This window comes from Oryctolagus cuniculus, chromosome 10 (assembly GCF_051225735.1).
Source record: "Oryctolagus cuniculus isolate XC-2025 breed Fujian yellow rabbit chromosome 10, ASM5122573v1, whole genome shotgun sequence".
In the NCBI taxonomy this organism is placed as follows: Eukaryota; Metazoa; Chordata; class Mammalia; order Lagomorpha; family Leporidae; genus Oryctolagus; species Oryctolagus cuniculus.
The window spans coordinates 94,048,952-94,071,766 of NC_142876.1; the positions used below are offsets into that span (position 1 = coordinate 94,048,952).

General features: G+C 45.0%; 1 long non-coding RNA gene across 3 annotated transcripts in view; it reads right to left on the minus strand.

Moving 5' to 3' along the window:
• LOC149124343 (uncharacterized) overlaps positions 1-22,815 on the minus strand; it is a 47,914-nt gene that overhangs the window by 10,329 nt on the left and 14,770 nt on the right. For 2 of the 3 annotated variants that reach the window (XR_016214776.1, XR_016214773.1), the window contains exon 3: positions 21,931-22,023. The exons of the other annotated variant lie outside the window; for it this stretch is intronic. This is a non-coding gene — a long non-coding RNA (uncharacterized LOC149124343). Of the gene's footprint in view, positions 1-21,930; positions 22,024-22,815 lie in introns of those variants that run through there. 3 annotated transcript variants of the gene reach the window in all.

The window sequence follows — 22,815 nt, forward strand, 5'->3', positions numbered from 1 at the left end:
TAACTATTTTTTTCTGATTTTTTTCTTCACATGGGAAAGACTTGAGGGAGCTTGTATAGCATTTTGGATGAACAGGAGCATGACTTATATTCTAGTGCTGTTCAAATCCTTTACTGTGAGAGTGCGGTGGGGACAGAAGGCTCTGTGTCAGCAGTGCCCTGGGCTGCTTGTCTTCTACGGTGGCTGAGATGGACAGGCGGGCAGTTCACAGGAAGAGCAGGGACATTAAATGTCTTCCAAGAAAGATGGGGCCACTTTTTCCAGTTTAAACAGCTGGATCCATTAATGTAAAATTTGAAGCACTGTTTATGAAATAGATCGTCAAAATTTCTCCACCGGGAGCTTTCTTTGCTCTCCATTAGTTTCCTATGAACTTATGTTAAGTGGAGGACTGGATCTCACCAGAAGTAGGCCCTGGGGGAGCAGACTGGAGGAGAGAGTGACTCACATGATGGGTAAGCTTTTAGTGTAATCCCAAAAGTCATATTTAGATACTGTAAACCATTTAAGCACTAGAAATAAAGTCTCCCTCTAATTTCTTCTTTCACAGATAAAGCCCCATCAAACATTTTATAGGCCTTTTTGTATATCATAAAATCACGTGCAGAGATCTTCAAAAAGTTCATGGTGGCACAGGGAGTGCGTGCGGGGTAGCGTTGGGGTGCAGTGGGTTAAGCCCTGCTTGCAACGGCAGCATCCCATGTCAGAGCCACAGACTGAACCCCAGCCGCTCTGCCTCTGACCCAGCTTCCTGCTTACACTCCTGGAAAGGCAGGTGCAAGTGCTTGGGTTCCTACTTCCTATGTGGGAGACCAAGATATAGTTCCTGATTCCTGGCTTCAACATGGCCCAGTCGGCCAACACTGTGGCTGCCATTTGGGAAGAGAACCAATGGATGGAAGATTCTCTTTCTCTCTCTCTCTCTCTCTTTCTCTTTCTCTCTGCCTTTCAAATAAATAAGTAAATAAAACTTTAAAAAGTTCAGGGACAGCTGCATGTTTTGGGTTGCCCACATCCATATTGGAGTAGCTGGGTCTGAATCCTGGCTCACCTCCGGATTCCAGCTTCCTGCTCATGTGCGCCCTGGGAGGCACTGGGTAATGAGTTAAGTACTTGGGTCTCTGCCACACATGTGGGAGACCCACACTGAGTTCTTGGATACTAACTTCAGCCTAGCCCAGCTCCAACTGTTGTATTTGGGGAGCAAACCAGCAGATAGAAGATCTCCTTGTCTGTCTGTCTCTCTCTTTGCCCACCTTTCAAATAAATAGAAATGCATAAATCAATTTTTAAAGTTCATGTAAATTTGCATATTATGAAAAAACTATTCATTGATCTCAAAAGTGTTTTGTATCAAAGTAAACATATCTTTTAATTTTGCTTGTCCATGACTTTCTGAAATACCCTTGTCTTTTGCTCTTATTTTTAAAAATGTGATCACACTTGACATTCTGTTTCATGTCTCTCCTGTATCTTGCCATGTTCGAATTACAGCTGTCTCCTTAATGTCTGCTTAGTTTAGATAAAATTTCAAGTCTTGCACATAAGAAACTATTTCATAATATAAATATTTGAACATTTAAGCATGTTTAAAGTGATACTTTTTACAAATTGAGATTTTCAATGAGTTATTATAGTTTACCTAGAATTTATCTAGAATTAAGCCTAATCCCCAAATTCCTGAAGAGTGTGAGGATTCTGTATAAAAACCATAACATCTAGAAAAAAATAAAATAGCATCACAGGCATTGATCAGCAATTAATGTACTTTTTTTAATTATCACAGCTGAGTAAACATAAAATCCAGTGAGAAGACAAATTTAGTAGCTCTCGATATTATCATCTCAGTATTTTCCAGTGATAAATTTGTATGGCTGATTTATAGAGTTTAAAATTCAATTTTGTTTATAATTGAAATAAGCTATATTTATGTATAACTGAAGTTATATATTTATAACTGAAATCATTTATAATACAAATGATACATTTATAATGAGAACAAATAACATCTGGAAGTCAGAAAAGCTTAAATACCAAAATTTGTAATATGAAAGAAGTAAATATAAATGTAATATACGTCTCTTTTTATATTTTCTGATGCTGATGACAGCATATCAGTTCTACTATAACTTCTGTGAAGCAAGTTCATAATGACAAATATTCAATAAGCAAAATAATATACAAGATCCCAGTGTATTTCCCCAAACTCATTTTCAAAAAGTCTGAGACTAAGGCTGATCTTGATATGGGAAATCATGGATCAGCAATATTTTTGGAATTACAACTGACAGTAATTTGAAGAGAATATAACGACATTCAGGGAAAAGACTGGCCTTCCAGGAAAAATCAGGCTAAATGAAAATGGTCATGAAAAACCAAGATGGAATTCTCCCTCCCTCAAGACTCACGGGCTCTAATCCATAGCTTATCTCTGCTCCTGGTAATTCCAGGCCTTTGTCTCGGCTAATGCCCAGGACAAGGTGAACAGGAGTAACAAATCAAACTAATGCAGTCAGGCTAATACCTGGAGCGTCTCTATTATCTGACCACTGCCTGAAGAAGGTGATTTGTTCTCCTGTAATGGCTTTTGTCTCTTGTGAAGTCAGCCTGACAAAGCCCAGCACTAAAGAGTGCCAGCAGGAACAATGACTGTGTGCTGGTGGTCACCTTTTGAGTTAATCAGTGTTAATAGCTGCTTGCTTCTTATCACCCATCACCCAAATGGCATAAGTCCCCCAAGACCAAACCCAACCCGCAGCCAAGTCAACGTGGGCCTTGCAACTACTTATAAAGGCCGAGAGCCATGAGCTCATCCACTGACCTGATGTGAGGCCCAAATCACAGTGGGGCAAACAGCGGCTTGCTATCTCCATCTCAAGGGGCCCTTAGCCTGCTTTTGGCTACTTCACTGCTCACTCTGGCTGTCTCTCCTCCTGGTGGGGCACAGGCCCACAGCTGCCCAGGCAGCTCTCACTGGCTCTCACCACTCTACACCCCAGTAGATTCACCACTTCCCATTTTCCTCTCTCTTACTTCCATCCACTACTTTTCTCCTGCTGGTGCCTTGGCAACCTTGTGGGTGTCAACAGGCTTTATTAAGCACCACAAATGAACCTCCAGCCAGAAAAGCTGCTAGCTTTCTAATTGCTTCCCTTCTGTCTGGTCCAAAGTCCGCAACATACAGGAATTTAGTGTCTCCTAGGATGGTCTAGTGGACCATCACTTTTAATTAGAATTAAATCAATTAATTAGGAATAAGTCACACCACATCTTATATCCCATCATAAGCCTGCAAATAACCGTGCAACTGAGTAGCTGCTGCCCCTTTGAGCTGAGCTCCAAATTGAAAAACATGAAGTCAATCTGAGTCTGATTTGCATGCGTGCAGCCTGGAGCCAAACCCAACCACACCCGGCCACATTCACCAGACCTCAGCTGACCCACAGACCTGTGAGTTGCTGTTAACCACTGAGTTTAAGGGCTTATTAAAAACAGAAGTGGGATAGGCCTCTGCCTGCGGCACCGGCATCCCAAATAGGTGCCTGTTCATATCCCTGCTGCTCCTCTTCTGATCCAGCTCTCTGCTACGGCCTGGGAAAGCAGTGAAAGACGGCCCAACTCCTTGGGCTCCTGCACACATGGGAGACCCAGAAGAAGCTCCTGGCTGCTGGTTTCAAATAGGCACAGCTCCTGCTGTTGAGACCATCTGGGGAGTGAACCAGCGAATAGAAGACCTCTCTTTCTCTCTCTCTCTCTCTCTCTCTCTCCCCCTCTGCTTCTCTGTACCTCTGCCTTTCAAATAAATAAGTAAATCTTAAAAAAAAATTCCATATGGATGTTCAAGTTCCGGCTGCTGCATTTCCGATCTAGCTCCCTACTAATGTGCCTGGGAAAGCAGCAGAAGATGGCTCAAGTCCTGGGGCCCCTACCACCCACCTGAAAGACTCCGATGAAGCTCCTGGTTTCATCCTGGTCAATTCAGCCATTTGAGGAGTGAACAAGCGATGGAAGACTTTTCTTTCTCTTTCTCTGTAACTCTGCCTTTCAAATAAATGAGTCTTTTTTTTAAGATGATTTTTTTGAAAAAGATGATTACACTATTAAAAACAATAATACCATCATTTATTAACTACCTGTACAGACTGAATGTTTATGTCCCTGCGAACTTCTCTTGTTGACCCATAATGCCCCAGTGTGATATTTGGGAGGTTATTAGTCCATGAAGGTGGAGGCCTCATTAATGGAATTGGCGTCCTTCTAAAAGGGACCCCAGAGAGCTCCCTTATCCTTCCACCTTGTGAGGACACAAGAAGACAGTCACCTGTAACCAGAAAGTAAACCCTCACCAGACACCAAATCTGTCCATGCTTTAATTAAAAAAAAAAAAAAATTGCTGGGCAGAGAGACAGAGACATAGAGTAATCCAGTGGTTCACTCTCCAAATGCCTGTGATGGCTAGGACTGAGCTGGGGCCAAGGTCAAAGCCAGGAACCAGGACCTTAATCCAAATTTCCCATAGGGCAGCAGAGATCCAGTTACTCAAGCCATCACCACTGCTTCCCAGGGTCCACACCAGGAGTCAGGAGCCAGAAGCAGGCACTGAATGTAGGCAACGCAGTGTGGGATGCAGGAGTCCCAGCTGCCAGGCCAAACACCCTCCCTGCTCATATTTTAACCCTGCACTCCCCAGCCTCCAAAACTGGGAGAAATTAATTTCTGTTGTTTATAAACCAGCCAGCTTGTGATATTTTCGTTATAGTGGTGCCAATGGACTAAGACAGGACCCACCAAGAGTTATATATATCAGTGCTTCACATTAAGTATCCCATTTCATTTCCATGGTAGCTCTGCAAGGTGGTAGAAATGGTCAACCCACCTTACAGATAAAGGAAAACCAGCCTGAAATACTTTAATTATGATGGTTTACGATTCCCATATCCCATATCACAGACAAGAAAATCAAGGGACACAGAGACTAAGTAACTGGATCAGAGCCACACAACCAAAAAGTGGCTCAGCCAGAATTCAAACCAAGTTCTGCCTGACTAAGCTTTCCAGAAGACGGAGTCACCAGCTGTTATGGCAATACCTAGGAACACGTGTGAATTTTTCTTTTTTTCCTTCCTTTTATTTTTTAGGGAGGGGAGAGGTGGGGGTATTAGTAGAGACTTGAGCGTAATCAGATTCTTCTAAGTGCCAAGAAATTCCTTTTTAATAATATGTTCTCTCCAGGTAAGTGTTGTCTGTATGAATATTAAACCTACAATTAAGGTTTAACAACAATCACAAGATGTAAGTCTTTTCCTCTAAAACTGCCATCAGAAATTTGTAGAAATCTACCTGTACTCTTTCATCTGGAAGATTTAACTTGTAATTCTTGTTTTATACAATGCATGTGAATTTTTTTTTAAGATTTATTTTATTTATTTGAAAGTCAGAGTTACTGGTCAGCACCGCGGCTCACTAGGCTAATCCTCCGCCTAGCGGCACCGGTACACCGGGTTCTAGTCCAGGTCGGGGCGCTGGATTCTGTCCCGGTTGCTCTTCTTCCAGGCCAGCTCTCTGCTGTGGCCAGGGAGTGCAGTGGAGGATGGCCTAAGTGCTTGGGCCCTGCACCCGCATGGGAGACCAGGAGAAGCACCTGGCTCCTGGCTTCAGATCAGTGCGGTGCACCGGCCACAGTGGCCATTGCGGGGTGAACCAACGGAAAAGGAAGACCTTTCTCTCTGTCTCTCTCACTGTCCACTCTGCCTGTCAAAAAAAAAAAAAAAAAAAAAGAAAGAAAGAAAGAAAAAAAAAAGAAAAGAAAGTCAGAGTTACAGAGAGAGGTAGAGACAGAGAGGACTTCCGTCCTCTGGTTCACTCCCCAGATGGCTGCAACGGTCGGAGCTGCGCTGATCTGAAGCCAGAAGCCAGGAGCTTTCTCCAGGTCTCCCATGCAGGTGCAGGGTTCCAAGGACTTGGGCCATCTTCTACTGCTATCCCAGGCCACAGCAGAGAGCTGGATCAGAAGAGGAGCAGCCGGGACTAGAACCGGCGCCCATGTGGGATGCTGGTGCTTCAAGCCAGGGTGTTAACCTGCTGCGCCACAGTGCTGCCCCTGCATGTGCATTATTTACATGATAGACTTTTCAGAAGTAAAATGTTGAATTAAAAAGAGGCAATTTACAAAATATGCACATTATGATATCATGAAAAAAATTAAAATTACCTTGTAAGGAGGCAGGCATTGTGGCATCCTATATGAGCGCTGGTTCATGTCCCAGCTGCTCCACTTCTGATCCGGCTCCCTGCTAATGGCCTGGGAAAAGCAGTGGAAGATGGCCCAAGTATTTGGGTCTCTGCCACCAATGTGGAAGACCTGGATGAAGGTCTTGGCTTTGGCCTGGCCCAACACTGGCTACTGTAGTCTTCTGGGGAGTGAACTAACCCCAGAAGTAGAAACAGTCACAGGAACACACAGCAGAGAGGAGAGACAAAAGCCCTGGCTTTCCAGAAGACCAGCAAGGGGGTACCCTGTGATCAGGGTAATGTGGGGGAGATCATAGAGAGGACATGTTAGAAGATGACCTGATAAAGTTGTGAACAAACTCCAGAGCTTGCCTTGTTTTGCACATGTGTGTGTCTGATCCTAAATAGAAGACCAAGGCCTTTGAGAACTAAGCAACAGGACAGCTCAATGCACAGATACAGCCTGAACTGCGGGAGGCACACAAGCAAAATAGATCCACATAGTACTGCAAAATTTTTGAAGACAGAACTGATATTAGAAACAACAGAACACAGATTGCAGATCAGAGCTTGTACCCTGAACCTAACCAGGTCAATTGCCTGCTGAAAAAACAGAATACAGCCAATAAACAAAACAAAACAACAACAAAACATATTTAGCAAGATCCAAAGTGTTAGAATATACTATTCAAATGGCTAGCATGCAATTCAAAATTTCTCAACATACAAAGAACCACAAAGGTCTGACCAAATCTCTTGGGAAAAAAAAAATCAATGCATACCACCCCTAAGATGACCCAGATGTTGGAATTGCCAGACAAGACTTGCAAGGAATTATTAAAACTGTGGGGACCAGCTCTGTGGCTCAGCGGGTTAACGCCCTAGCCTGGGGCGCCCGCATCCCATATGGGCGCTGGTTCGAGACCTGGCTGCTCCTCTTCTGATCCGGCTCTCTGCTATGGCCTGGGAAGGCAGTGGAGGATGGCCCAAGTGCTTGGGCTCCAGTACCCGCATGGGAGACCAGGAGGAGGCTCCTGGCTCCTGGCTTCGGATCGGCGCAGCTCCGGCCATTGCGGCCAATTGGGGAGTGAACCAGTGAATGGAGGACCTCTCTCTCTGCCTCTCCTCTCTCTGTGTGACTCTGACTTTCAAATAAATAAATAAATCATTAAAAGAAAACTGTTTTAAAAACCGAGGGCAAACAATCTTGAAATGAACAGGAAGATGGAAAGTTTCAGCAGAAAAGTAAAAGCTATACAGAGAAGCAACTGGAACCTTTGGAACTGAAAAACACAGCTAAGCAATAAAAAGTCCTTGGATGAGTTTAATAGCAAAATGGAGATGATCAATAGAATAACTGATGAACTTGAATATAGGACAATAGAAGTGACGCATGTGAACAAAAGAAAGAAAAAATGCTGGGGACAAAAGTGCATAGCTTTCAGGACCTACTGAACACAGGTGTCATATTTGTGTCACCTTAATTCTAGAAGGGTAAGAGCAAGCATGTGTCAAAAAAAAATGGCTAAGAATTTCCCAAATTTTGGTGAAAGACATAGATCTACAAATTCTAGAAGCTCAGCAAGTCCATAACATAATAAAACATTTTAAAAATGACAACCGGTTCACCATGATCAAATTGTCAAAAAAACAAAAACAAAAAACCAAAAGCTATGAAGGCAACCAGACAAAAACAACACATTCCACACCCCTAACAATCAACTTTCAGATCACAGGAAGCAGAAACTGGTAACACTGATATTAAAGGTGGAAAATTCCCTAACTGCCTTTGGAGACCTTAGCATTACTTTCTCAGTAATGGTTGGGGCAAGGAGATGGAAAGCATAATTTATGAAGAACAGGATGACACCAACTACATTTGACATTTATGGAATACTGTACAATAGCACATACACGTATTCCTTTAAGTGCACACACTCTGAGACATAAAAACAAACCTTAACTAATATAAAGAAATTAAAATCATATCAAATGTGTTTTCTGACCATAAAAGAATTACTCTTGTGTAGTAAAAGGTTAACTTTGCAAGTTTGGCACATTCAGAAATTGGCCTTTGACTATCTCCTAGGAGATAATCTCCAAAGCCAGGGAATATCCTCCCTGATAAGCATGTCTTGGTACACCTGGCACCTTGGCTGTGCCCAGGAGTTGATACTAGCAATGCAATTTGATGGGGAGGTTTGGGTCACACTCTATCAGTTCGATCTCCAGAAGGGCCAGAGACTGAGTACAAAGGTCAGCCGTGAAGACACCCCATGTCTGCATGATCAACCCCAACAAAAACCCTGGCCCTCAAGGCTCAGATGTGTATCCCTGGTTGACAGCATACCCTGTGCATGCTGTGTCAGTCTACTGCTGGAGACCTGGGTGCTGTCTGCACAACTCCACCAGGACAAGACCTGTGGGATCCCGCACTCTACCCCATGAGCTTTCTACTTTTGCTTATTTTTTTTCCTTTTTTGTCTCTCATCTCCCAAATGGGTGCAGGCCTTAGCAGAGAGCTGGATCAGAAAAGGAACAGCTGGGACTTGAACCAGTGCCCATATGAGATTCTGGTGCCTCAGACTGAGGCTTAGCCCACTACACCACAGTTCAGCCCCACCTTTGCTGATTTTAATCTACATTCTCCTGTTATAATGAACTGCAACTTTTATCTCCAACAACTGGTTTCTCTCTCTCTCACTGTCTAACTCTGCCTGGCAAAAAAAAAAAAAAGAGAGAGAGAGAGAGAGAGAGAGAAAGGCTATAACTACAGACCCCATCAACATTAAAAGAATAATAAGGGGGCTGGCGCCGCGGCTCACTAGGCTAATCCTCTGCCTTGCGGCGCCGGTACACCGGGTTCTAGTCCCGGTCGGGGCGCTGGATTCTGTCCCAGTTGCTCCTCTTCCAGGCCAGCTCTCTGCTATGGCCCAGGAGTGCAGTGGAGGATGGCGCAAGTCCTTGGGCCTGTACCCGCATGGGAGACCAGGAGAAACACCTGGCTCCTGGCTTCGGATCAGTGCGATGCGCTGGCTGCAGCGCACCAGCCACGGCGGCCACTGGAGGGTGAACCAGCGGCAAAAGGAAGACCTTTTTTTCTGTCTCTCTCTCTCTCACTGTCCACTCTGCCTGTCAAAAAAATAAAATAAAATAAAAAATTAAAAAAAAAGAATAAGGGAATACCGTGAACCTAAATTCGACAGCTTAGAAGAAAATGACCAAATCTACAAACTACTAAAACTTACCGAAGAAGAAACAAATAATGTCAATAGTTCTGCATTTGTAAAAGAAATTTTAAATAATATTTTTTAAATTTTTATTTGAAAGGCAGAGTTACATAGAGGTGGAAGAGAGAGAGAAAATCTTCCCTCACTGGTTCATTCCCCAAATGGCCACAAAGATTAGGGCTGTGTCAGGATGCAGCCAGGAGCCCAGAGCTTCCTCCAGATCTCTTATGTGTGTGCGGGGGCCCAAGCACTTAAGCCATTCTCCACTGCTTTCCCAGGCACTCCATGAGGGAGCTGGAACTGACGTGGAGCAGTCAGGCCTCGAACCAACACTCATATAGGATACCAGCATCCCAGGCAGCAACTTAACCCACTAACCTACAGCACTAGCCCCTTAAATAATAATTTTAAAGCTCTGCAAAGGGAAACACAAGGTTCAGATGTTTCATTGGAAAATTCTAAGAATTAATTAGGAAATAACACCAATTCTATTGAATCTCATGATTAGAAATAGAAGAGGAGGAACAGGTCCATAATAACCATTTTTTTTAACTTTTATTTAATGAATGTAAATTTCCAAAGTACGACTTATGGATTACAATGGCTCATAATAACCATTTTTAACAAAATTAAAAAGGCAAGGGCCCGTGCCGTGGTGTAGCGGGTAAAGCTGCCGCCTGCAGTGCCGGCAGCATTCCATGTGGGCGCCAGTTTGAGTCCTGACTGCTCCACTTCCGATGCAGCTCTCTGCTATGGCCTGGGAAATCACTAGAAAATGACCCAAGCTCTTGGGCCCCTGTACCCGCATAGGAGACCCGGAAGAAGATTTTGGCTCCTGGATTCAGATCGGCTCAGCTCTGGCCATTTCGGCCATTTGGGGAGTGAACTGGCCGATGGAAGACCTTCCTCTCTCTCTCTCCCTTTCTGCCTCTGCCTTTCAAATAAATAAATAAATCTTAAAAAAAAAAAAAGAAAGAAAAAAGGAAACCTAAATTTTAATATCCATCATTAACATAGATACAGAAGCCTTCAACAAGATACTAGTAAATAACATCAGTAATACAAAAGAAGAGTAACATATTACCACCAACTGCAATTTACTTGGAGAATACGAGGCTGCCATGTGAAAAGCAAGAACCCAATTATCTGAACCATCACTAAATAGAGAGTGATCTGGGACTCAGATAACTGATACCTTTTTTTTTTTTTAAAGATGTATTTATTTATTTGAAAGTCAGGTTTACATACAGAAAGGAGAGGCAGAGAGAGAGAGGTCTTCCAACCGCTGATGCACTCCCCAGTTGGCCGCAATGGCCAGAGCTGCACCAGGAGCCAGGAGTTTCCTCCGGGTCTTCCCACACAGGTGCAGGGGCCCAAGGATTTGGCCCATCTCCTACTGCTTTCCCAGCCATAGCAGCGAAGAGGAGCAGCTGGGACTAGAACTGGCATCTGTATGGGATACCGGCACTGCAGGAAGCAGCTTTACCCACTATGCCACAGAGCCCGCCCCACCGATTGGCTAGATTGGAAGTGGAGCAGCCAGGACACTAAGCAGTGCCCATAGGGGATGCCAGTGCTACAGATAGCTGCTTAACATGCTGCACTACAGCCCCGGCCCCTCACGCAGGTTCTTAGATACGACACCAAAAGTGTGCTCCATAAAAGAAAAAATGGTAAATTGGATTTCACTAAAGTGTACAACTGTTTTCTCTATGAACAACACTATTAACAGAATGGGGAAAAAAACAGCCTCAGGCTAAAAATTATTTGCCAACCATATATCTGACAAAGAGCTTATATCCAGAATAGAGAATGATCAAAACACTACTATATGGAAATAAATTCAATAAATGTAAGTAAAAGATTTCAACAGACAGTGCATTTAAAAAGATATACGATGACAAATAAACACATGGCAAGATGCCAACATCATTATCCATCAGAGAAATGCAAATTAAACCACAAAGAATTACCGCTACATACTTTTAAGCACAGCCAGGGAGAAGGTAGGGTGGGGAATAGCCAACAATGACAAGTACAGACAAGAATGTGCAACAACCATTGTTCTATCCACTGTTGGTGGGAATGCAAAGCAGTACAGCCGTTCTGGGAAACAGTCTCAGTGTCTTATAAGGTTAAACATATGTTTACCATGTGACTCAGCAGCCCCATTTCCAGATACGTATCTTAAAAACTATGCATGGGGCAAACGTTGTGGTGCAGTAGGTAAGCTACCGCTTGGGCTGTCTGCATGCCATACTGATGTGCTGTTTTGAGTCCCAGCTGCTCTGCTTCCAGTACAGCTCCCTGCTAATGTACCTGGGAAGCTGGTAATGATGGTTCAAGTACTTGGGCTCCTAGCTTCAGCCTGGCTCAGCCTCAGCTATTATAGCCATTTGGAGAGTGAACCAGCGGATGGAAAATGATAGAAGTTATCTCCTCCTCTCTCTCTCTCTCTCTCTCTCTCTCTGCCTTCACTTGCTTTCATAAATAAATAAATAAATTTTTTAAATGGGGGTTCTGCATGAGGGATTTTTGAGGGTATACAAGCACTAGCTTTTCCTTACTATAATGGAATGGCTGAGACAAACTTATAAAGGAAGGAGAGGTTTCCTTAGCTCTGTGTTAGAGGCCAAAAACCTGAACAGCTTGACAAGGTGATGATGAAGGCTCCACGCTGATGATGGAGCACGTGAAGAAGGGTCACCTGGTGAACCAGGAAGCAGAGGGAGCGGGCCCGAACTCAGGGAGCGGGCCCGAACTCAGGCTGTTAGAACAACCCCCTTACAGGAACCACCTTCCAAGGTCACTCCTCCAGTGACCTACAGACTTCCTAAAGGTTCCATCTGGGGACTAGGCCTTTAACCCAGACTCTTAGGGGGTCATTCAATATTCAAACCACAGTAGAAAGCAGTGGAACTCTTCTGCATCCTGACTTTGGTTACACAAATTGGTAAATTGGATTTCACTAAAGTGTACAACTGTTTTCTCTATGAACAATACTGTTAACAGAACAGGGTAAAAAAAAAAAAAAAACAGCCTCAGGCTAAAAATTATTTACCAACATATGTGTTAAAGCTCATGAAAGTATATATTTTTTGAAAATTGGATTATATATTTTCCTAATTTTTTTTAATTTAAAAGGCAGAGTTACAGAGAGAAAGATATCTTCAATCCTGGTTCACTCCCTCAAAGAACAGCGAGTTGATGCTGGACCAGGCTGAAGCCAGAAGCTTTATTTAGGTCTCCAACATGGATGCAGGGGCCCAACACTTGGGCCATCCTCTGCTGCTTTACCGGGCACATTAGCAGGGAGCTGGATTGGAAGTGGAGCAGCTCAGACTCAAATGAGCACACATATGGGACGCCAGCATCATAGGCAGCAGCTTAACCCACTGCATCACAATTCTGGCCCCAACATTACATACACTTGCACCTGCACTGGGATATCATTTTTTGTCTGTCATATGAGCAAAAATTTAAGCGAGGCCAAGCATTCAGTTTGCAAGGCTGTGAGGAAATAGGCCCTCTTGAACCTTGCTGAAGGAATACGAATTGCTAGAGCCCAAATGAAGGAAAACCTAACATCAACAGAACTACCCAGGTGTTCAACTTTTGATCCGAAAGTGTAACATCTAGGAATTCACTCTAAAGAAGCATTTCCAAGAATACAAATATCTTTATATGTAAGATTCTTCAGTGAAATGTATCTGTAATTGCAAAATATTAGAAATACACTAAATGTCCATTTGTGGGAGAGTGGTTGAGAAAACATTGGTACAGTTGCACAATGGATAAAGTTGTACAATGTAATATAGCTTTACAATGGAACTCTATGAACTGATAAGGAGTAATATATAGGATTTCTTTTTAAGATTTATTTATCTTGAAAGAGTTTCAGAGAGAAAAAGAGAGAGAGAGAGAGAGAGAATTTTTTATCTGCTGATTTATTCTCTTGATGGCCACAATGGCCAGCACTTGACCAGACAGAACCCTGGATCCCCATCTGGGTTTCCCACATATATAGAGGGCCCAAGCACTTGGGCCATCCTCTGCTGCTTTCCCAGGCACATTAGCAGGGAGCTGGATTGGAAGTGGAGCAGCTGGGAATTGAACCAGCTCCTATATGGGATGCATGTGATGTCATGGGTGGCAGCTTTACATGCTACGCTACAATGTTGGTCCCTGGGATTTTAATTATCAAGTAAACAAGGAAAAATTCTGGAGAGTATCTGTCATGTGAAAAGGAGAAATGAGAAAACATAGATAGAGCTGCTTATTTTTGAAAAGAGATGTGTGGGAAGGATAACTAGGAAATGAGATGGTTTTCCTTCTGGAAGTAGGGGAGTGTGACAGTGATGGGGGCAGTGGTACATGGGAGCTGTTTTGCTTGCCCGTGTATGCCCGAGGTGCCTAGTTTGACTCTCAGAGCTGTTTCAACATTCCACATACTCAAAATTGAAAACCAACAGGGATGGAAGAAAACAATCCCTTCAATTTGAACACAAGCAAAACCAACCACTTCACATTAGTACAAATGAATGACATGAACCATTGGAACAGGGCAGGGGTAACAGAGAACCAATCCAGGTGATTTTGCACACTATGTTTTGGCTATGTACCCGCAGACTAAAGTTACAGAACTATCAATAGTGAACTCCGGTTACTAGGCTCACTTTTTATAGTGTAATGGATTAGCGATTCTGAAACTGTTTTTTTATGTACTACAGGTTTGGGAAAATAAGTAAATACACCGAGGTTATTAGGAGCTGGGTTTCTCAGTGTTGGGGAATTGCTTAGTATGGAAAGGAGAAAAACAGGGAGGAATGCCCCTGTGGGGGGTTAGAATTGGAGGCATCAACACTTAGGGCACACGAGAGCAGTGTTTGGTGGCATGGCACGGTGACATACACAAGACAACTTCCAAGAGCTTGTGATTGGCCCCATATTTATAGACGCCCCACAGCCTGCAGGATTGTAACTGTTCATCTTGTTGTTCATCGCAACTTGGCCTCACTATTAAATTACAGAGATAATTTTCTGCCAATAGCACATATTTTAGTTTGAAACTTGGAGCAGCATAACAGTCGAAGGCCTTCAGTCAGGCCCCTTTCTGTTTCAAGAAGAGAAATGGAGCTCAAATTCATTGAAGTATGAAAGGAATTTTTAGTGCCTGCCATTGGAAAACTGGCAGCAGGTCGGTCTAGCTTCAGTTCTGTCTGGATCTATTGTGTAAATGATGCCCTAAGAGTGAGTTCTCTGTCTCACCATCTCTTGGGCTTTGTCTGCTGGGTGGGCAGGATGGAACTGGACAGCACCAAGGCTCATCTTGGGCCAATTTACAAAGCTCAGTGGAGAAAAACTCTGAGTTTGCTAAGGAGAGCCCAGAAGAGGAAGTCCAGCTCCAGGGGTGAGAGAGTCACCCCTGATATGCAGGAGACGTCCCACCAGAGTCACCTTCCAGCCGCCCAGGGACTCTGGAGGGATTCCAGCTCCTCCTTGTCACATAGAGCGTAAGGAAGGGACTCAAGTCTGCACACTGTCGCCCCGAAGACTAGTGAAGTTTTGGGCTGTTCGGGATTTGCCAGATCCAAGACTATGGCTTCCCTTTGGCCGGGCCAGGCGGTCCTAGATTCCAGAAGACAGGCTTTACACAGACTTCCTGAGACAACTGAAAACAAGCAAATAAAATATCCAAAACTCTAATAGCCACGCTGTGGAGCTGGTGCCACTTACCTCCAGTGAGAGACCTCTGAGCAAAATGCTCAGGATGGCCACTGATTCTCTTGAGAGGCAAGATGAGCAACACTGCACCAGGAAGGGAGCTGCCTTCCTGAGGCCTGATCCCCAGCTCCAAGTAGTGTGAATGGATTAGCCCAAGTTAGTGGCTGCCACTCACTGCTGCAAGCCGAGAAATCCGAAGACCAGCCTTCAGAGGTGCAGAGCCCCAGGTGAGTCATCAAAACCCTGCCACCCACACGAATTGTGGGTCTGCGTCTTGGTGAACAGAAATCAAACCTTCACCAGAAGTTGTAGAACTATCTGTTGTCACACGCAAGTGCAATGTAGAAACACACTGAGACATACATCACATGTTATGGAAATAAATGTTAAGCTCCTCCCAGAATGGGAAACCTAAAGTTCTGGCTTTTGTTTATGCCTACTGGGTGGGAATAGATTAATTCCTGATATCTTAGTTAGGAAAAGGTTCACTTTCAGTTAGATTTTGGATATTTGTACATGACTGGCTGCAGCTAGATTCTTGGGTAGGCTAGAAGTGCCTATTTCTTTGGTTGAAGCCACCTTTTTCTTTTTTTTCTTTTTTTTTAAGACTTATTTTATTTATTTGAAAGAGTTATAGAGAGAGGTAGAGACGGCAGCAGAGGGGTGGTCTTTCATTCACTGGTTCACTCCTTAGATGGCCACAATGGCCAGAGTTGAGCCGATCTGAAGCCGGGAGCCAGGAGCTTCTTCCGGGTCTCCCACATAAGTGCAGAGATCCAAGGAATTGGGCCAACTTCCTCTGCTTTCCCAGGTGCATTAGCAGGGAGCCAGATTGGAAGTAGAGCTGTGGAAACTCGAATCAGTGCCATATGGGATGCCAGCGCTGCAGGTGGGGTTTTTAAACTGCTGCGCCACAGCGCTGGCCCCTGAAGCCACGGGTTTCACTGTCTGGGCCTGAAAGACAACTTTTGATGAAATGTTACTCTTTGGTCCGGTTACCCAATGGGGAGGGACTCCTCAAACTTTCATGATGTAGATTACAGCCACCATTGCAAGGCTAGGTGCCAGTCTAGTTTCAGGTCCGTCTGGATCTGGAATACAGAGATGTCTGTAGCTCTCTCTTTCTTGTCATCTCTCTGGCTTTCTCTGCTGGAAGGGCAGGACTCAACTGGACAACACAAGGATCATCTTTGGCCAGTTTAGAAAGCCCAATGGAGGGGCTGGCACTGTGGCTCACCTGGCTAATCCTCTGCCTGCGGCGCTGGCATCCCATATGGGTGCCAGGTTCTAGTCCCGGTTGCTCCTCTTCCAGTCCAGCTCTCTGCTGTGGCCTGGGAGGGCAGTGGAGGATGGCTCAAGTGCTTGGATGCATGCCCCCGTGTGGGAGACCAGGAAGAAGCACCTGGTTCCTGGCTTCGGATCAGTGCAGCACCGGCCATAGCGGCCATTTTGGGAGTGAAGCAACGGAAGGAAGACCTTTCTCTCTGTCTCTCTCACTATCTATCTCTATCTGTCAAAAAATAAATAAAATAAAAAAAAAAAGAAAGAAAGAAAGCCCAGTGGAGAAAAGTCCCAGGGAAGATTCTGATTGGTGCAGCTCCTGGAGAGAGGCAGCCATTCCTGAAACGTGGGGGATGAGGCCACCTTGCCCTACCCACAGGGCTGGAGTCCTAAAAGGAAGTGGAGAGCAGAGACTGATGAAGAAGCTCCAACTCCCCACCATTTGTTCTCACCACAGCCCCTTTGTAACATTCTGGCTCCTGTTTACACCTACTGGGTGGGAATAGATTAATTCCTGAAAAAGCAATAAAAAATAAAACCCCCCAGTCACTGCCCCATGACCAACTCCTCTGAGGGGCTGTAAGCCCTCATGGTGAAGCTGCACAGACCTGGGCCCATCATCTCGTGGCATCATTCCCCTGTGCAAACCCTGCTGGCACATGCCCATACAGCAAACTCAGAGAACGTTTGCTGACTGCTTCCCATGCCATGCAAGAGGACCCTTTTACTGGACCCAGATAATCTGGGTTTTCTTCTGTGGGCCTTCCCTGGAGACTATTTGTGCCCAGACAGTAAACATGTGGCATCATTCTACATCAGTCCCCAACATCACCTAAGGGAAGGACCGTTTTTTTTTTTTCTTTTCTCTCTCTCTCTTTTTTTTTTTTTTTTTTTTTGACAGGTAGAGTCATGGATAGTGAGAGAGACAGAGAGAAAGGTCTTCCTTCCATTGGTTCACTCCACAAATGGCCTCTACAGCCGACACTGTGCCAATCTGAAGCCAGGAACCAGGTGCTTCCTCCTGGTCTCCCATGTGGGTACAGGTGCCCAAGCACTTGGGCCATCCTCCACTGCCCTCCCAGGCCACAGCAGAGAGCTGGACTGGCAGAGGAACAACCGGGCCCAGAACCCGGCACCCATATGGGATGCCAGCGCTGCGAGGCGGAGGATTAACCAAATGAGCCACGGCGCCGGCCCCCTGGAAAGGACCATTTTGCTATAGATACTTTATGTTTCACTTAGTAATCAATGAATCAATCTTCCCAGCTAAAATTCTGGCCACTCTGGACTTTGACAGAGGGACTTTGAGACCTTTGAACCCCATCTGTCTGTGAGTCAATGCAACCAGATTTTTACTTTTCTAAAAATTGTATTGCTCTTCAAAATATATATATGTGTTTGTACATATATATATTTCTTTTTATTTATTTGAAAGGAAGAACTTAAGATACAGAAGGACACAGAGAGATCTTCTATCCACTGGTCCACTCCCCAAATGTTTACCGCAGTCAGGGCTGGGCTAGGCCAAAGCCAGGAGGCCAACACTCAATCCAGGTTTCCATGTGAATGGCAGGAACCCAAATACTTGTGCCATTACCTACTCCTCCCAGGGTGTGGGTTAATAGAAAGCCGGGATTGGAAGCAGAGCTGGGACTCAAACCCAGGCACTCTGATCTAGGATGCAGGCATCCTGCTTGGCATCTTAACCACTGCAGCAAACACCCGTCCCAGCCAAGTCCTTCCTGAGAAGTATCTTGGCCCGGAAAACCCACCTTGTCTTGCAAGGGGATGAGACAGAAGAGCTGCATTTCACACATCCATCTGAAGTTTATTTTTAAACTTCCTGCCTCTTAAGTACTCTTCAAAACCCAGGGATTCTGAAACTTGAGTGTGCATGAGAATAATATAAAGTACATATTTAAAATGCAGCTCCCCAGAGAGTCCGCAGAGCTGGCCCAGCACAGGAGGGGATGAGTGAAGAGCTGTCTGAGCACAGAGAATGCAAGCACGAGGCCGCGAGGCAGGATACTTCCAGGAAATACCTGCAAAGTGAGCAAACGGAAAACAGCAAGAAACAGAACAGGGCCAGAAAGGGCAAGGTCCTGAGTAGCATAAGGAGACTGATTTCTTAATCTAAGTGCTTCCCAAAGCCCCTGCAGGTATTATACAAGGGGAAGGGGGAATCAGATCTGCATTTTAAGGAAACTACTCTAGGGACAGAAATTTAGTCCAGCAATTAAGTCAACATCCCATAGCAGAGAACTTGGGTTCAGACTCTGGCTCTGCCTCCTGACTCCAGCTTCTTGTTAATGAATGCCATGGGGGCACCCCTCTGGGAGATCTGGATTGAGTTCCCTGCCCCTGGCTTCAGAGTTGGCCTAGCCCCAGCTGTTGAGGACATCTGGGAGTGAACCAGTGGATCGGAGTGCTTGCTCTCTGTCTCTGTCTCTCAAGTAAATAAATAAAGGTTTTTTTGTGTGTTTTTTTTTTTTTTTTTTGTTTTTGTTTTTTTTTTTTTTAAAGAAAGAAAGAAAGAAAGAAAAGAAAGCTTGTCTGGCTGTTCTGTAGAGGACGGACTGTCGAAGGACAGGAAGGAAGGCACGAGGACCAGGCAAGAGGCCTCTTTGCAGAGGCTCAGGCCAGAAGGCGGGGCTGTGGACTGTGAGCTGAACCACTGAGTCCCTGAGGATTTTGAACACCTTCCTCAGCCCCTGTTACATTATTCTCGTTCTTGTTTTCTGTTATGGCAGTTGCTTTATTCCCTATTTCCTCCACCGTCTGCCTTTTTTGTTACTATTTCGAAGTGAAAGTATTCTTTTTATTGGGAAAATGGTTTGTTCTCAGGGCTGGCGCTGTGGCACAGAAGACTAATCCCCCGTCTCTGTTGCCGGCATCCTATATGGATGCTGGTTCTAGTCCCAGCGGCTCCTCTTTCAATCCAGCTCTGTGCTATGGCCTGGGAAACAGAAGATGATGGCCCAGGTGCTTGGGCCCCTGCACCCACATGGGAGACCCAGAAGAAGCTCCTGGCTTCCGGATTGGCTCAGCTTAGGCTGTTGGGGCCATCTGGGGAGTAAACCAGTGGATGGAAGACCTCTCTCTCTGTCTTTCCCTGTCACTGTCTGTAACTCTACTTCTCAAATAAATAAATAAGAATCTTTTTAAAAAGTTAAAAAAAAATGGTATACTATCCAAATTGAAAATTTAAATAGTACCGGCAAATGAAAGAAAACATTTATCTCCAGCAAGCCTGCCCCACTGGGACCCTGCTGTCCTTTCGGGCCTCGTCTACGTCGGGGCACGTGCGTGCTGCCCGAGCAGAATCACTCAGACCACATCATAGTGTGCTTTTCTCAATGCATCTGATATGATTCCGGGGCTCTGCAGGATCTGCATTCGGTGAGGGAAGTGGACTCACACTCAACAAGATTTCTCTGCTGTTTGTACAAAGTCAGAGACCTTTAAAAGGTATCACTTCTGAAGTCTATAAGGTTAGAAGACACCAAGTAATTTCCCTAAAAGGCAGGAGAAGGGCTAGGGGATTTAACAATTAAAATACCAGAAAATAGAGTCCAAACAGAGTAACTAAAAATGAGTTCAGTAATTTCCTCCCAGAAGGGAATGTGCTGCCTAGACAAAATTCCATTGTTTATTTTGCATGGTCTTAACCCAAGCTACACAAAAAGCAGGGGCAGGAAGTGCCTTCCTGTGTCCTGGCGGCCTGGCTCTCTGTGTGAGGCCTCTGGATGTCCCTGGATTAGCCAAGAATCCTCAGAGCCACGGGCGCCAAGCACAACTTGTATTTGCATCTCTGTCTTGGTTTAGCGGCTTAGTTTTCTGACTTAGTATCACCTTAATCTTAACTTTTCAAAATATAGTAAGGTTTTCCCCAGGGGATCATCATTTAAATACTGATTTGCAGGCATTTTCCTACACTCCCATCTGTAGTGCTGTGGTCAACAATTTAGCACAGGATGATGTCTCCTCTCTCAGTCATCAGCTGGTTCAGAGAGAAAGCAAAGGCCTTGAACACCTGAACCCTGTCCTCAGCCATCAGTGCCTTCTTCAGGTGGGAGATCCCATAGTTCAGAAAGCAGACAGCGCGCACACTGGGAGAAGGGCGGTTTTACATTCCAAGGATAGACTGTGATGGAGCGGAAGGAGCCCAAGACCCCTCTAGAATTTAGCAGGAAGCTGGAATGCAGATGGTGGGCGGATGGAGCCCACCATATATCGAGATCCTACATTACTGTTTTACTTACAGTACTCGATTTTGTTAGCAGCCCTAGTTAGGCAAATTTGAGAAAAGGATTCTCACAGTTTATGGGGGCAAGGGAGAGCACCTTGTCATCTTCCAGAACTTCCTGCAGGAAGGAGATGTGAGTGCTGATAATGAGTGTTCGAATGTGTCCGTCTGTTCCCACAATAGGATGTAGTCCCATTTTCCCAGGGTTTGAGACCCCGTTAATGTGGTTGACACTTTAGCTGCTTTTCAATTCTACAAATAATATATAGACACAGCAATATTGAAAACAGAACACTCTACAGATAAAAGTTCCTTTACAGATCCTTGTCCCCAAATCCCCAGGCTTCCTGCTCCAATGAAGACACTGTTTTTAGTTTGCTATTTCTGCTTCCAAATCTTTTTATTTTTCTTTTAAAGACTTCATTTATTTGAAGTTACAGAAAGACATACACACGCGTGCGCACGCGCGCACACACACACACACACACACACACCTATCTGTTGGTTCACTCCCCAAATGGTCACAATGGCCACAACTGGGCCACGCCGAAGCCAGCAGCCAGGAACTTCTTCCAGGTCTCCCCTGGGTGGCAGGGGTCAAGCACTTGGGCCATATTCCACTGCTTACCAGGCCATTAGCAGGGAGCTGGATTGGAAGTGGACACAGCAGCTTGGATACAAAATGGTGCCCTCAAGGGATGCTGGTGTTACAGGTGGTGGCTTTACCCACTACACCACAATGCCAGCCCCAGATCTTTTTCTGATGGATGCCTGTTGATACATGTATGAAGTGTCTTCCAAAGTTCATGGAAGGGGCCAGCGTGTGGTGAAATGGGTTAAGCTGCTGCCCATAGAACTGGCATCCCATAGGGGTGCTGATTTGAGTCCTAGCTGCTCTACTTCTGGTCCAGCTCTCTGCTAATGCCACTGGGGAATCAGTGAAGGACAGCTCAAGTCCCTGGGCTCCTGCACCCATGTGGAAGACCCAAACGAAGCCCCTGGCTCCTGGTTTTGGCCTAGCCCAGCAGCTATGGCTGTTACGACAATTTGGACATTGAACCTCGAAGATCTCTCTAATTATTTTGAATTTTAAAAATGTCTTTTTTCAAAAAAGTTCATGGAAAGATAATGAACTTTTTGAAGTCCCTCTGTGGATGTCTATAAATAAGATAAACAATTTTATTTTGTGGAAATATTTGTTGCTTTGTCATAAATAGTACTGTACCTGCTTTATTATCCCGTAGTTACTTTCCCTCCAACAAGCAAACTTGCTGCATGGTTGACTGTTCCACAGTGCTTTGAGCCATTTCTCTGTAGATGGACAAGAAGATGATTTCTGTCATTGCTTTTCCCTTCTTTAAAAATAGTGTAACTGTTATGGGCTGACTACTTGTCCCCTGCAAATCCCTATGTTGGAATCCTGGTCCTCAAGGTGATGGTGTTAGGTGGTGAAGCCTTTGGGAGGTGTTGATTTCATAAAGGTGAGCCCTTGTGCATGGGCTTAGGGTCCTCATAAAATAAGCCTGAAGGCATTTGGCACAGAAGTTAAGACTCCCCTTGGGACACCTACTTCCCACGTTACAGTGTCTGCGTCGGAGTTTCAGGTTCCAGCTTCCCGTGAAATGCACACCCTGGGAGACAGCAGGTTATGGTTCAAGTACTTGGGTCCCTGCCGTTTGCCTGGGAGACCCAGGTTGAGTTCTAAGCTCCAAACTTTGGCCCTGCCCAGCTCTGGCCGTTGTGAGCATTTGGGGAGTGAATCAGAGAACAGAAGCTCTCTGTTGTTCTTTTTCCCTCTCTCTCCACCTTTCAAATAAAATTGGAAGTAACTTTTTAAAAGACACTTTAGGGACAGGCATTTGAGTCAGCAGTTAAGATGCCTCTTGGAACACCTGCATCCCATGTCAAGGAGTGTGGGTTTGGGCCCTGACTGTTCCCCATTCCAGCTTCCTGCTACTGCATACCTTGGGGGTCAGCAGATGACCACTCAAGTACCTGGGTCCTTCCTATCCATGTGGGAGACTTGCAGTGAGTTCTCAGCCCCTGACTTCTTGGCTGTTGTGGACTTCTGGGGAGTGAATCAGAGGGTAGGAGGTCTCTCTC